Here is a 14,353-nt window from a genome sequence, read left to right on the forward strand (position 1 = left end):
GGAGCAAACTGTATGCCGTATATCGCACACACATTGATATGGTTGCCCGTTTCTGTTGTTCTGTCTAATCGCAAACAGTTCGTATGGATCAACCGTATGCCCGTTTGCACACACGGTGTTTGATGTCGCCGCCATCACAAACGTTTTGCATCTTTTTTGATGATTTTTTTGCATCCCCGTTTGCAATAATGCATCGCACACAATTTCGACTAAGGGCCTCTGATCGTAGTGTCACATTAGTAGCATCCTGCAGTAGTGACCACTCCGAGTCCATATACCACCACCGATCCGAGTCCATATACCACCACCAATCCGAGTTCTACTCATATTAGGTTTGTTTTCGAGATCCATCTATTTTCCGATTCGTGTTTCCTTGCTTGCGTAGGTTTTAAAAAAAAGTCTGGAGACCCATGGGCAGTATTTAGGCCTAAATTTCGGCGACTAAAAATATTTTTTCCCTATCCTATTTTTAGGTCCCACGGAGCGTTTTGAGACACTCGCCACCATAGTGACTTTTTGTCGCACTTTTTGGTCGTCGCTGCCCTGATTTCCGAAAAAAAATTGTCAAAAATTTTTTGTGCCCATTCTGTTATTTTGACTTGGGAAGAGTTTTGAGACACTCGCCTTTATAGTGATTTTCAGCAAAAAAAAAGTGCAAAAAAGAGCGAAAAAATGCAGTGTGCTTTTCCCTTGTTTCTGTGTAGCGCCGTGATTTTGTTAGTGTTCTAGGTTCGCGTGTCTAGCACGGTCTAGCCTAGGACCAGCACAGTACCGTCGTTGAGCGTTTATTCAACTTTGCATCTCTGAATTGATTATTGTTGACACTTTTGCTACCATATCGTAAGCATCCCAGCTCCACATACATCTACATCATGTGTTTGGCACCACCTGGCAATTGCTCTGTCCAAGCTTTGAGAGTTTTGACTACAACGGTTGCCGATCACCACCTGCTGCTGGGTAAAAATTGTAAGAATTTGAGATTTGCTTGACGGATTTGTGACACACCACCACCACCACTTTCTAGTAGTCGGTAGGATCATAATCTTATGTGTTTCTATCCCTGCTATCCATGGCAGGACCACAAGCCGACGAGATTGACAGGGAGAACATGAGGAAGAAGGAGCTTCATGATAAATTCAGCAAATGTTGGGTCAACAGGTGGAAGACGTGATGGCCAGCTTTGGAAAGGCCCTGGAGAGGATTGATGATATTGAGAAGACAATTGACACCAAGTTGGACGCCAACTTCGATGAAGTACTCGCGCGTCTACCACAACCACCACCCGCGTCTGCTGCACCATTGCAACAACAACTGCAACCACCTCCATGTCGTGATCTAGCAGGGCGAGCGCAGCCTGTTCCTCTTCAGCCAGGACAAACTTCTAGTGCCGCTGCTACTGCTACTGATCCTTCTATAGCTCCTGCTGCTACTGCAGAGGTGGAGGAGTATTACGAGGACGAGGTTGATCAAAATCAAAACTACGTGCAACCACCAGCACCACCAGCACGAGGTCAACCTCATGTATATAATCGCAATGGTAGGGCTGCAGCAGCACCTCCGGTACGTGATTATGACCATATTCCTAAACTAAAATTGAATATTCCACCGTTTCAAGGTAGATACATTCCTGATGTATATCTTACTTGGGAGTTAGAAACTGAACAACGTTTCACATGCTTACAATATCCTGAGGATAGACGTGTTGCTGCTGCTGTTTGTGAATTCACTAGTTTTGCTTCTGTTTGGTGGTATGAACATTGTAGATTATATCATGATAGTAGCCCTACTAAGGCTGCTTTGAAAACTGCTATGTGTACTCGTTGGGTTCCACCATATTATCAACATGAATTACTTCAAAAATTGCAGCGTTTAAGATAAGGAAAAAATTCCGTAGAAGAATATTATGAGGAATTACAAACTGGCATGATTAGATGTGGTATCGTTGAGGATAACAAAGCTATGCTTGCATGTTTTATGGGTGGATTAAATAAAGAGATTCAGACCATTCTAGAGTATAAGGAGTACAATCATATCGCTCGTTTATTCCATCTTGCTTGCAAAGCTGAACGTGAAGTGCAGGATCGACATGCATTGGCGCGAACTAATTTTTCTGCATGTCGATCTTCATCATGGACACCATGTACATCCTCTACTTCCACACGTCCTACTGTAGCACCACTGACTTCAGCCGCCAATTCCAACCGAGATACAAGAAAAGAGGCACCACCACCACCATCTGCCAGAACCACACCTTCTGGTCCCGCACAGAGCTCTTCTTCATCCGTGGCATCAACAAGCCAAACACATTAGGTTATATGCCGTCATTGCAAGGGTGGAGGTCACTATGCGAGCAAATGTCCATCTCCACATGTGATGATTGTTACTGAGGATGGTGGGTTTGAGTTCGCTAGTGACTATGATGTGGAGACTTTGGCTCTTATTTCAAGTGAAGAACATGTTGAAGATTATTCTGAACATGAGACGCAATACATGGATGCTAAAGATGCTGACAGGTATGAAAGTTTAGTTGCTCAACGTGTTTTGAGTGTGCAGGTAATACAAGCCGAGCAAAATCAGAGGCATAATTTGTTTCATACAAAGGGAGTTGTGAAGGAACGTTTGGTCCGCGTCATAATTGATGGAGGGAGTTGCAACAACTTGGCTACCATGGAGATGGTGGAGAAGCTGTCTCTGATGACAAGACCCCATCTGCATCCTTACCACATCCAGTGGTTCAACAATAGCGACAAGGTTAAGGTAACACGTACTGTTCGTGTGCATTTTAGTATCGCTACATATGCTGATTATGCTGATTGTGATGTGGTATCCATGCAAGCATGTTCCTTATTAATTGGTAGACCATGGAAATTCGATAAAAAATTTGTACACCATGGTGGAAACAATCAATATACTCTTGTTCATAAGGATAAACATATTACTTTGCTTCCTATGTCTCCTGATTCCATTTTGAAAGATGATATTAATAGAGCTAGTAAAGCAAAACAGGAGCAAAATAAGAGTGAAAATCATATTGTGGCAAAAGAATTTGAGCAACAAATGAAGCCAAATAATAAACCATCATCTAGTGTTGCATCTTAAATTAAATTGAAAAGTGGATGTTTACTTGCCACCAAAACTGATATTGATGATCTAGATTTCAGCAAATTTGTTTGCTATGCTTTCGTGTGCAAAGAGGCATTATTTTAACTTGAGGACGTGACTCGCTTTTTTCCTCTTACCGCCACTAATATTTTGCAGGAGTTTGCTGACGTCTTTCCACAAGACGTGCCACCGGGATTACCGCCTATTCAAGGGATTGAGCATCAGATTGATTTAATTCCCGGTGCTGCGCTGCCAAACCGTGCACCATACCGTAGCAATCCAGAGGAGACAAAGGAGATTATGCGTCAAGTATAGGAACTTCCCGACAAAGGTTATATACGCAAATCTCTTAGTCCTTGTGTTGTTTCGCTCAGAGAGCGGCCGCCCCGCTCCTCCAATACGGCATCCCTGCTCCTTCGGTAGCCCAGGGAATCAAGCCGACCCTCTGCTCCAACTGATGATGCCTGATTTTCTGCCATGGCACTCGCCCCCGCGCTCTCCGCATCCACCACCTACCCTACCCAGTGCATGGAGTACACGTGGCGAGTGCGCATGAAGTAGGGAGCAAGTGGGATGGCAGTTCCCGCCCCGTGATCGTAGGACGTGGGTAATCCATGGGCCACGATCTGAGTTTCTCCGTAACGTCGCACACAACGCGCGGGAACACCGGAAGCTGGCCCGGGCTCAAGATTAATGAAGAAGCAAAGAAGATATCAAGGGGCCAGCCACTTCCATGCCCCTGCCTGTGCACCTATTAGGGCCTACCTCGACAACACTCGGCAGCGCCGTTTGGGACAGGCCCGGGGGCTTCTGTCGGTGCGATAAACCCTGGGTCTATTGCCCAGACTGTGCACAGGCACGGGAGCAAGATTACAACACCAAGGTCAGAGTAGAGTACAAGGGATCAACTCTTCGAAGGACCAACATGCAGCATAAGAAGGCCAAGACAAGCCAGAGGAGCAAGGTACCGCCAAGGGAGAAACCTCCCTTGCCGGGCTGGCGAGCCTGGCAAGGACGGGGTCACCCTCGGAAGCGAGCCTCCAGGTCGTCCTAGCAGGCCTGCCGGGACTCGCGGGGGCAGAACCACCTCACCACACCACCTCAGCACGACGCGCGTCGTCGATCAGTGCGGTGTCAAGCTCCAAAGTGACTAAGTGGCTGCTATTTGCCACATGGCAGCCACTTCCTACAGAAAATGCCTCCAAATGACACCCGTCCTATGACGTGTCGAGCGAGCAGATGCGAAGCTGGCAAAACAACCCGACAAGGCTTGCCGGGGCAATCTACGATGTGATGTGGAGCGGCGCATTTAATGCGCTATGTCAGCATGCAGAGTTAGGTATGATAGCACTGTTTGCTATCTAATCAGTGCATAATGATTGATTTGCCACTGCGGTACCCCTTTGTCTATAAAAGGAGGCCCAGGGCAACCGTAGAAAGGGTTGGACCCTTAGTTGGCGAATCCAGCCCCACGCATATTCATACGCATGTAGCCGCTTCACTCAAATCAACCCTGCCGGGCAAGCGTGTTACGCTCATCACCACTTTTCCCACCATCAATCCACCAAAGCAGGAGTAGGGTTTTACGCCACACGGCGGCCCGAACCTAGGTAAAAATGGCCTGTATGATCTCTGTTTTGTTGTCCCACGCTCCTATGCTCTTTGTGCAATGTGCCATCCCCCCCGCTGAACCAGCAAGGGACTCTTGGTCCCATAGGTGGCTATGGTTTCCCGCGACAGCGTGGTACGGTGGTCAAAACCTTCGGGAGATTATATAATGAAGTTCTACGGACCAAAAGAAGTATTGTGCAAGAAAACAGAGTCCGGAGGGCACACGAGGAGGCCACAAGGCAGGGGGCGCGCCCTCCACCCTTATGGATGCCTCGTGCGCTCTTCAGACTACTTTTAATTTTCCTATTTTTTTAAATATTCCAAAACGGAGAAAAAATGCTATTGGAAATGTTTTGGAGTCGGTTTACTTACCGTACCACATACCTATTCTTTTTCGGAGTCTGAAACGTTCTGGAAAGTGTCACTTATGTACTCCTCCGGTGTTACGGTGTCAATTATATTGGTCTCAACATTTATGGGATTACCTGAGATATAATGTTTTATTCTTTGACCGTTTACCACCTTCGGATTTGAACCTTCGGTGTTGTTGATTTTGATGGCACCGGAATGATAGACCTCCTCGATAATGTCAACCATAGAATTGCATCAAAATCTTAAACGACAGTTGTATAGCAAAACAAGATCACCTACATCAAATGCACGCTTTTGTATCCTCTTATCATGCCCTCTTTTAACCTTTTCTTTAAACAACTTGGCATTCTCGCAGGCTTGGGTCCTCTATTCATTGAGCGAGCTAATGTGAAATAGCCTCTTCTCACCAGCAAGTTTGAAATCATAATTGAGCTTTTTAATTGCCCAATATTCCTTATGTTCTAGTTCGAGAGGTAAGTGACATGCTTTTCCATAAACCATTTTATACGGAGACATGCCCATAGGAATTTTATAAGCAGTTCTATAAGCCCATAATGCATCATCAAGTTTCTTAGACCAATTCTTCCTAGATCTATTAACATTCTTTTGCAAAATCGATTTAATCTCTCTATTGCTCAATATTACTTGACCACTAGACTGAGGATGATATGGAGATGCAATTCTATAGTTGACATCATATTTAGCAAGCATTATACGGAAAGCACCATGAATAAAATGTGAACCACCATCAGTCATCAAATATCTAGGGACTCCAAACCTCGGAAAAATAACTTCTTTAAGCATCTTAATAGAAGTGTTATGATCAACATTACTAGTTGGAATAGCTTCTACCCACTTAGTAACGTAATCAACAGCAAATAAAATATGTGTATACCCATTAGAGGAAGAAAAAGGTCCAATATAATCAAAGCCCCAAACATCAAATTGTTTAATAACAAGTGAATAATTCATAGGCATTTGCTGACGTCTACTAATATTGCCAATTCTCTTGCATTCATCACAAGACAATACAAACTTACGAGCATCCTTGAAGAGAGTAGGTAAAAAATGAATTGCAATACAGTTCTATCTCCAAGTGCCACTTAGAGTCTTACGGAGATGATTGCAATACAACCACTAAAAATTCTTTTTCAGTAGTAGCATAATTTCTCTGGGCACTGTCTAGAGTTTTACTAGCATAATGAATAACATTCAATTTCTTATCAACTATTTGCCCTAGAACAGTACCAACAGCATCACACATAATTGGGTAAATTCCAATCAGTTGGCTAGACAATAGGAGCAGAAATCAAGGCTTTATTAAGTATTTCAAATGCTTCTACACAACCATCATAAAAAAAAGGAACATCCTTTTGCAAGACATTAGTGAGAGTCGTAGAAATTTTAGAGAAGTCTTTAATAAACCTCCTATAGAAACTAGCATGACCAAGGATACTTCTTATACCTTTGATATCTTTAGGACACGACATCTTTTCAATAGCATGTACTTTAGCTTTATCAACTTCAATACCTCTTTCAGAAATTTTATGCCCCAATGCCTTCATTAACCATAAAGTGGCACTTCTCCGAATTCAAGACAAGATTAGTTTCTTCACATCTCTGCAAAACTGGATCAAGGTTGCTTAAGCAATCATCAAAAGAAGTTCCGTAAAGGTAGAAATCATCCATGAAAACCTCAGCAATCTTTTCACAAAAATCAGAGAATATAACAGTCATACATCTTTGAAAGGTAGCAGGTGCATTGCATAAACCAAAAGGCATACGTCTATAAGCGAAGGTACCAAAAGGGCAAGTAAAAGTGGTCTTTTCCTAATCATCTTTTGATACAGGTATTTGAGAAAAACCAGAATAACCATCTAGAAAGCAAAAATGTCTATGTTTGGATAATCTTTCTAGCATTTGATCAATAAAAGGTAGAGGGTAATGATCTTTTCTAGTACCTTTGTTTAATTTGCTAAAATCGATTACCATTCTATAACCTGTAACAAATCTTTGTGGGATCAATTCATTCTTATCATTAGGAACAACAATAATACCTCCCTTCTACTATCAGTAGTGAACAGGACTTACCCATCTACTATCAGCAATAGGATAAATTATACCTGCCTCCAGAAGCTTTAGTATTTCATTTCTTACCACTTCTTTCATCTTAGGATTCAACCGTCGTTGATGATCAACAACTTGTTTAGCATCGTGCTCCAAATTAATTTTGTGCTGACATAGACTATCAATGTAGGGAAAGTACACATGCATAGTGGGTACTCTCCGTGCTCTATTTAAGCGCGTAGCTGGCCTACTCAGCCGCTCCTCTCACGCAGACACTAGCAGCCTGTTTATCAGTGACGGTTACTGCGGGGGCAGAAAATTTGAGTTCTTTGATACAACGAGACTAGGCTTTTCACTTCCATTTGTGGAGGTGTAATGGATCTCGTCGAACATTGTTAGTAGTTCCTTCTTTATGAATGAGATGAGGCCAAGCTTTTGCCTCAATTTCAAAACAAAAAAATCACGTCAAGAGGAATTTCTTTTATAGAGCCGATAATGGAGTGAAGTCCATGCGTGCAACGCCAGAAGCTACAGAGTATTAGAGTACTAGCACTTTACGCACAGAGCCATATTGCACAGTTCCCAATGCCGCACCAGGATTTTCCGGCTCCTCGGGCTTAATTTGGAGGCGCTAGTTTAAATATGTTAGCTTATGAGGAAGCTGCAAGCGAGGTGTGCGGCTAGGGCGAGCACGCAGGCGAGAAACTTTGCATGGTGTGAATTGATATATAGGACTACTACTCTAGTATGCAAGCCACGAGATGATGGGAGGGAAAACTCGTTCAGGTGGCTGGGCTATCCAGTGCACCCAGATTATGGTGCGACACGTCCGTTTGACTTCAAAACTCAAACTACCAGTGTACAATGTTGGCTCGCAGTAAGGTCACTATTAAAAAAAAAGGCCGCCGTGCGTTCGGCCGGGATCGAACCCACAGAACGAGCTATACACTCCCGCGACCACTAGTAGTACTCATTATAGTACAACGCAACCTAGAATTGCCTTTTGTCGCTAGTATATTGTTCCATACTAGAAAGCACTAATAATGCCAAGAAACTACTACCACTTACCAACCAGCCGTACCAAGAAACGACTACTCTACAAAGTTCCATTATAGGAACGTTTCAACCCATGTCGCCCCTTAAGTCAACGCCTTCTATTCGACCGGCAAGTTAGGCATTATGATTTGTGGGACCTACATGTCAGTCTGGACAAAAATCCGCAAGGGACCTCCTACAACGGCCCGTCCACCAAGTCATACTCGGCTGTGGGACGCAACTACCGCCGCCGGCAGAAGGCGAGGTCAAAACCGCCGGCGGTGCGGAGCCCATCTTCCGGCAGCCCGGATGCCAGCTCCTTCTGGCGCTCGCGGCCGCTAGCTAGCCAAGATAGAACACACCCTGCTAGATGCATCCAGCTGCTTGTCTGCAAGGTTTGCTAGCTAGGTTGGCACGGCGGTGCGGCGGCTTGCTCGCGCACGCCACGCTAAGGCCAGCCATCTGGATCGAGAGAACGCCAGCGCGGCGGCTTGCTCGCGTGTGAGTCACGCTCGGGCCAGCCAGCCAACCCTTGCGGAGGCCGGCGCGGCTTCTGGCCCATCCGGCGTAGCGGCGGCCAACTCGCTCATCACCGGCGCCATCGACGAACACGCATCAGTACTGTTAGAATTAATGTTTAGGAAAAATAATGATTGGAGGAGGAAGAACATGATAGAAGGTCAGATGTGGGTCCCCCGTGTGAACGGTCAAACAAAATGTGTTGGTTTAAGCTGCCTCGTCAACGGGATTAAACGAGCCTAATCGGCACTAGGTAGTATTTTTTTGGCGCGGCTTAAGAAATTTTGGGTATGTTTTTGCTATTTTTTGTACAATAGTTTCTTCCTAGGGCTGGTTGAAAGTGGTAGTTTTTTGTTAAATACTCTACATACTGTAAGTAGGAGTCAAAGTTAAGCTTTGGAAGCCAATTACCACGCCTAGTTACATAGTGCCTATGTGTACGTAATTCAAACTAAATATCAACCATGAGTGACTAATATCTTGATGGAAAACTCGAAACTATGGAAATACTAGCATTTTTTGCATGGATGGAAATACTGGCAATGTTCACGTGCGTTGCAACAGATCATAATTAGAATAATACTTATTCACAAACTTGATAGAGAACACTCTAAGTTTGATATACATATATCACTAGAGATATATTATGTTTCATTCAGAATATATTCCTTGGGCTGTTTTGGTGAGGTGAGGGAGGGGTATGGTTGGTTTTAAGATACTAATTAAGGGTTTTCTTTTGCAAATTGGTAGAGAAGTGGGATGTTGTTGAGAAAAGGCAACAACTTACCGCACAGTCGTTAGATGTAGATCTAATGGTCAGAAATGACAGATGGCAGACACACCATAATCACCAACTAAGTCTTGCGTAGGAGTACTAGCAAGATGTCCGTGCATTGCACGGAACATCAAGATGCATTTCTTTTCATAAAACACCTGTTGTGATTGACCCATGCGAGAGTAATCCCATGTGTAAAAACTAATGATTTCTCGAGAAAGAGGAGAGATAAGGTGAGGAGGAGTGGGGCGTGGTGGTGATTGGTGGTCGGACCGAGCGGAGGCATGGGGATGGACGACGTCGGCAGCGACCACCATGCCAGTTTGTTCCAGAGGCTTCCTTTTTTAATTGCTCAACAATGAGGTTGTTGGAGATAAGGATGAATGAGGGAAGGCCTTGTCTACAAATGTGGAGGGAGGTGCGGGTATCTTTTAGTTTAATTTCTATCCATCAGATATTGATCGGACGGTCTATATTGCAAGATGGCAGGCGTATGTACCATCATCACCAACTCGGTTTTTATAAGAGAAGAAATATAAGTATGGAGATACAAACGTATTATCGATACTTGTTTCTGTATACTTGGATCTACATTCTATTCAGCGGCTCAGCATGTGGGGCCTTAGCACAATGACTTCTCGACTATGTAAAACAAAGGTTTTCCCGTCGCCGATAAGGAGGGGGTGACGGCGGCACACTTTTGGCTTGCTCTAGTCCTAGTAGTCATACTAGGTGGTCTACGCACGTGTAGATTTATTCTTTTTCACGTCTCGTGTTCGCCATTCTGCCACGACTGTTGATGAATAGACGATAAGTTATTCACGGGAAAACATTTGTTGAGCGTGTGTGCGAGAGAGAGAGAGAGCATGCGTGTGTGATATGTGTAGAGACTGAGGCAATGATAAGAGATTTTTGTGTCTCTGTGTGTGGAGGATAGAGAGAGAAATTCGCATGGGGCTTTGTTGTGTAACATGGAGACACATAGGCATATCAGAGAGTGAGTGTGAGATACACATGCGGACATGGGGAGAGATGTGTGAGTTAGAGAGATGGAGAATTTTGGTGTGCATCTGAGGTAGAGAGAGGGGGGTATATACATACCTAGAGTTGGAGAGAATATGCAAGGGTGTGTGTCTTAAAAGAAGGATCCAGATAGATAGGTGTTTGTGCGTGTCTGTGTGTGTTTGTGTGTGTGTGTGAGAGGGAGTGTGTGTATGTGGAGAAGAGAGACCACTAATGATGTAAACCTAGTATAGGGAAGGGGGAATGGTGTGACATGTGTGTCAAAGAGAGACAAAGGCATGTGTAATAGCGGGATAGCATGGGTGCGGGCGGGGAGCAAACTATTTGGAAGAGACATCGAGTGTGTGTGGGAGAGGGGTGTGAGAGCGAGAGAGAGAGAGCTAGCAAGGGAGAGAGAGGAAGAGAGGGGGAGAGAGACGGGTCGTTTGTGTGTAGAAGTGGTGTATAGATAGGTAGACAATGTTGATGTTGTTTGAAAGTGGCCTATGTACGGAGACGCAAGGGAAGCGAGTCATCGTGTGTGTGATAGAGACTTCATGAGAGATCTAGAATAGATGGTGTAGAGAACAACATGTGAGATATAGAACGATGATACATTAGGGATCAATGGAAAGAGTTACGACATATATGTATACAGGGAAGGAGCTAGGGCGGGTCCGCATGTGGGAGAGATGGAAAGAGGAGAGTGGTGCACACGGAGACAAAGTGTGCTTGTTTGCAGTGGGGGTGGTGTGTGAGGTGAGTGTGCGAGAACCACATAACTAGGGAGATAGACGGTTGGGGGAGACATTTTGTGTGTATGGGAAAGATACACTCTATATAGTGCTTGTGCTTGGGAAAGAGAGATGCCGGGAGACCTAAGATACAACCAACCAGCAGCTTTTGGAAACCAGGATCACCCCCATTGTAAAGAGAACACGGCACCCCTTTCCGTAGGGGCTCGCAAAGGTATTGTACTGGATGTGCGCAGAGAGCTAATGAAACTCCTTTCCTTTTTCTCTATACTCAAGGATCTGCTATGGAAAGGTCCGATACAAAGGAAAGGGTTGCGAGGCTTAACGATTTAGAATATAGCTGTTGAGGTGGCACCTGTTCCCCCGGGGCAGGGGTATATGCCCGTAGCTTTCTTCTGTCACTTCTTTCAGATCAATGAGAGTGGGGGAAGAGATGTGTGCATGCCCGAGAGACAAAGTGATAGAGACCTATATTTGGGTCCGGACTTTAGAAGAGAAGGGGGGTGTTAATGTGCTTGTGTGTTCGTGTCCGGGGGAGAGAATGAGTTGTGTGTGTGGGGGGGATGGCTTCAGATAAAGAGTGAGGTGTCTATATTTGAGGGACTTTAGTGTAATTGAGATATATATGGTCAATAGTGTGTGCACTCATGGTTGATGAATTTATTTCACAGTTTGGATTGTGAGATAATGATACTTTTGAACATGTGTGATATACCTTGAAGTACCAGAATTACAAACCTAAGATTGGAATTTTGGAATTCGACTCCATCATTAGCTTTTGTAATTCATTTAAACGGAGGTACATTTTTTAAGACGGGATTTCGTGATTTCAAATTCATATATCAAACCTAGAGATATACACATACGGGCATGTTCAAACTTTATAATCATCCACTTTACTCATACACATACACATTTTTGTCATCATATTAAGGATAAACACATTTGGAATTTCATTTGAATTGGACAGTATGATGGTATTTGCTTGCACTAGCTCAATGATCCATATTTGAATTGAATGGACAATCTAAGTTTCGAGTTGGAGACATTGATTTTTGAAACTTGCACTTTTTTTCGTGCAAAACAAATAAATTCTCGGCCATGATATCATAGTCGGCCGTACAAGGGCAGAACACTTAATTTCAGGCGCCAAAAGCTTTCAAACTTACCGCTCACATCGAAATATCTCACGCTCGAAAGTTTAGGCCTGCGATATTCCTGTTTACCCCTGCCACATGAACGGAAAAGAGCTGCTTTGGTAACTCCATTGTTTTCCCCTCTTTGCCCCCAACATTCTTCCCTAGAGCCCCTCCCCTTCCCCTCCCCGACCCCCCAACAACGCCAAGTCGCCGAATCTAGTCCTCCGCCGCAGCGGTGGACCTCACACCCCGCCAGATCTACCTTTCGCACCTTGGAACCCCCAACTGCCAGCTCACCACTTCACAGGAGCCGCTTCAATGACTGGCTTGTCCACCGCTCCAGATATCCTTGACCGCCATCATGGTCCACTGCACCGGACCTGCTTAACCGGCGCCCTCGTCCACCACAGTGTAGGCCCTTCACTGACTCCCTCGTCCACCCCATCGCCGGCCCTTCATACAAGCCTTCGTCCGCCGCAACAGATCTGCCTCACCGAAAGCACTGTACACCGCGCCAAATGTGCTTCGCCGATGCCTTCGTCCACTGCACCAGACCCGCTCCACAGATGCCATATTCAACTCCACCGGCCCCGCTTTACTGATGCCGCAGCCTCATCAGGTTATTTTGATTTGTACTCCTTCGGTTTTTCTCTTCTTTATCGTGGAACTGTTCACTTACCACAGATGAGCTTTCTTGTATGTTGACAGGCGTCGCAACTGAAGCACCGAGGCTGCCTCAGCAACTGCGACAGCCAGCACAAACTCAACCGCAACACGAGCACCATCTTCGATCCTTAGCTATCAAGTATGACAACGATACCCATATGCCGTCGAGAATCAGGTACTATTATCCAACGGCCGGTGCCTACGTTCACTTTCTTAGCATAAGCACCGCACCTTTGAATTTCTTCAGGGCATCATTCAATTTTTCATGAGACACGTTATTCTACTTGCACCTGTAGGGCCATACTTCTGGCAGTGAACATGTTACATGTGCTAAATTACAAACCAATGCACATAGAGTTACAATGCTTTAGTTTTGTCCTAAGTATTACTCTACTTCCTAGATATCACTTCCTACTATTTTACTTCTTGCATGCTATATTTATGATAATGGTGTTGTTCTGATGCCACCTGTTGGTTCTATCAGACTGCTTCATGTTCTCTATGCTTAATTACACAACAGCAAACTAGCATGTGGTTCCGCTACTTTTTGTTCGTTTTACCCTACATTTTCTGATGCTAGCTATTACATCACTGCTCCGAGCGTCTGTCTATTACTTTTTTATGCGTTCTTGATCTTCCCAAGTTGCATGTCTAATTTGATGCTTCTATTAATTATGGAGCTGCCAACCCCATCAAGGAAAATATTTGTTCTTTTGTGGCTGGCACCTCGAACAAGCATAAAAGTAAAGTGAAGCACATATATTGTTGTGTAAGCACACACCCTTCTTTCATTAGTTTAGATGAACCATTGGTGATCAATTCGAACCAATGCATGCGATTAAAATTAATTTTACCTAAATAGAGGGTGCAGAATACACTACAACAACTAGATTTGCAACCACGGGATGCTGATGATATCTTCAAAGAACATTGCAACAGTAGCAAGGCTTCATAGCAACATATGGTAAGCCAGTGTGTTTTAGTACATGTGAAATGTAGTGGATGTGGGCTGCTTTCTTGGCTTGTGCCCTCAACCTGTAATCCTACAGAATTGCAAATAGTTTAGTTGTCTGCTTTGCTGTATTGCTTGATTCGAATGCTTGTTTGTTACTTGTTAGGCTATACCTGAGTTGGCCAATGTGTCAGCAGTGCCTACTCTACTATCGTAAAGAAATGCATGCCTAGTTCATTTGAGTCCTTAACTTTTCCCATGAACTTCATCACAAGACTGTCTTCGTAGTTTATATGAGGCCACACTGTTAAGTGCTTTCTCAGATTATTTCAACTGCTTAGATGCCTTGGCAACTTAA

The sequence above is a fragment of the Triticum aestivum genome, chromosome 1D (genome assembly GCF_018294505.1).
Source record: "Triticum aestivum cultivar Chinese Spring chromosome 1D, IWGSC CS RefSeq v2.1, whole genome shotgun sequence".
In the NCBI taxonomy this organism is placed as follows: domain Eukaryota; kingdom Viridiplantae; phylum Streptophyta; class Magnoliopsida; order Poales; family Poaceae; genus Triticum; species Triticum aestivum.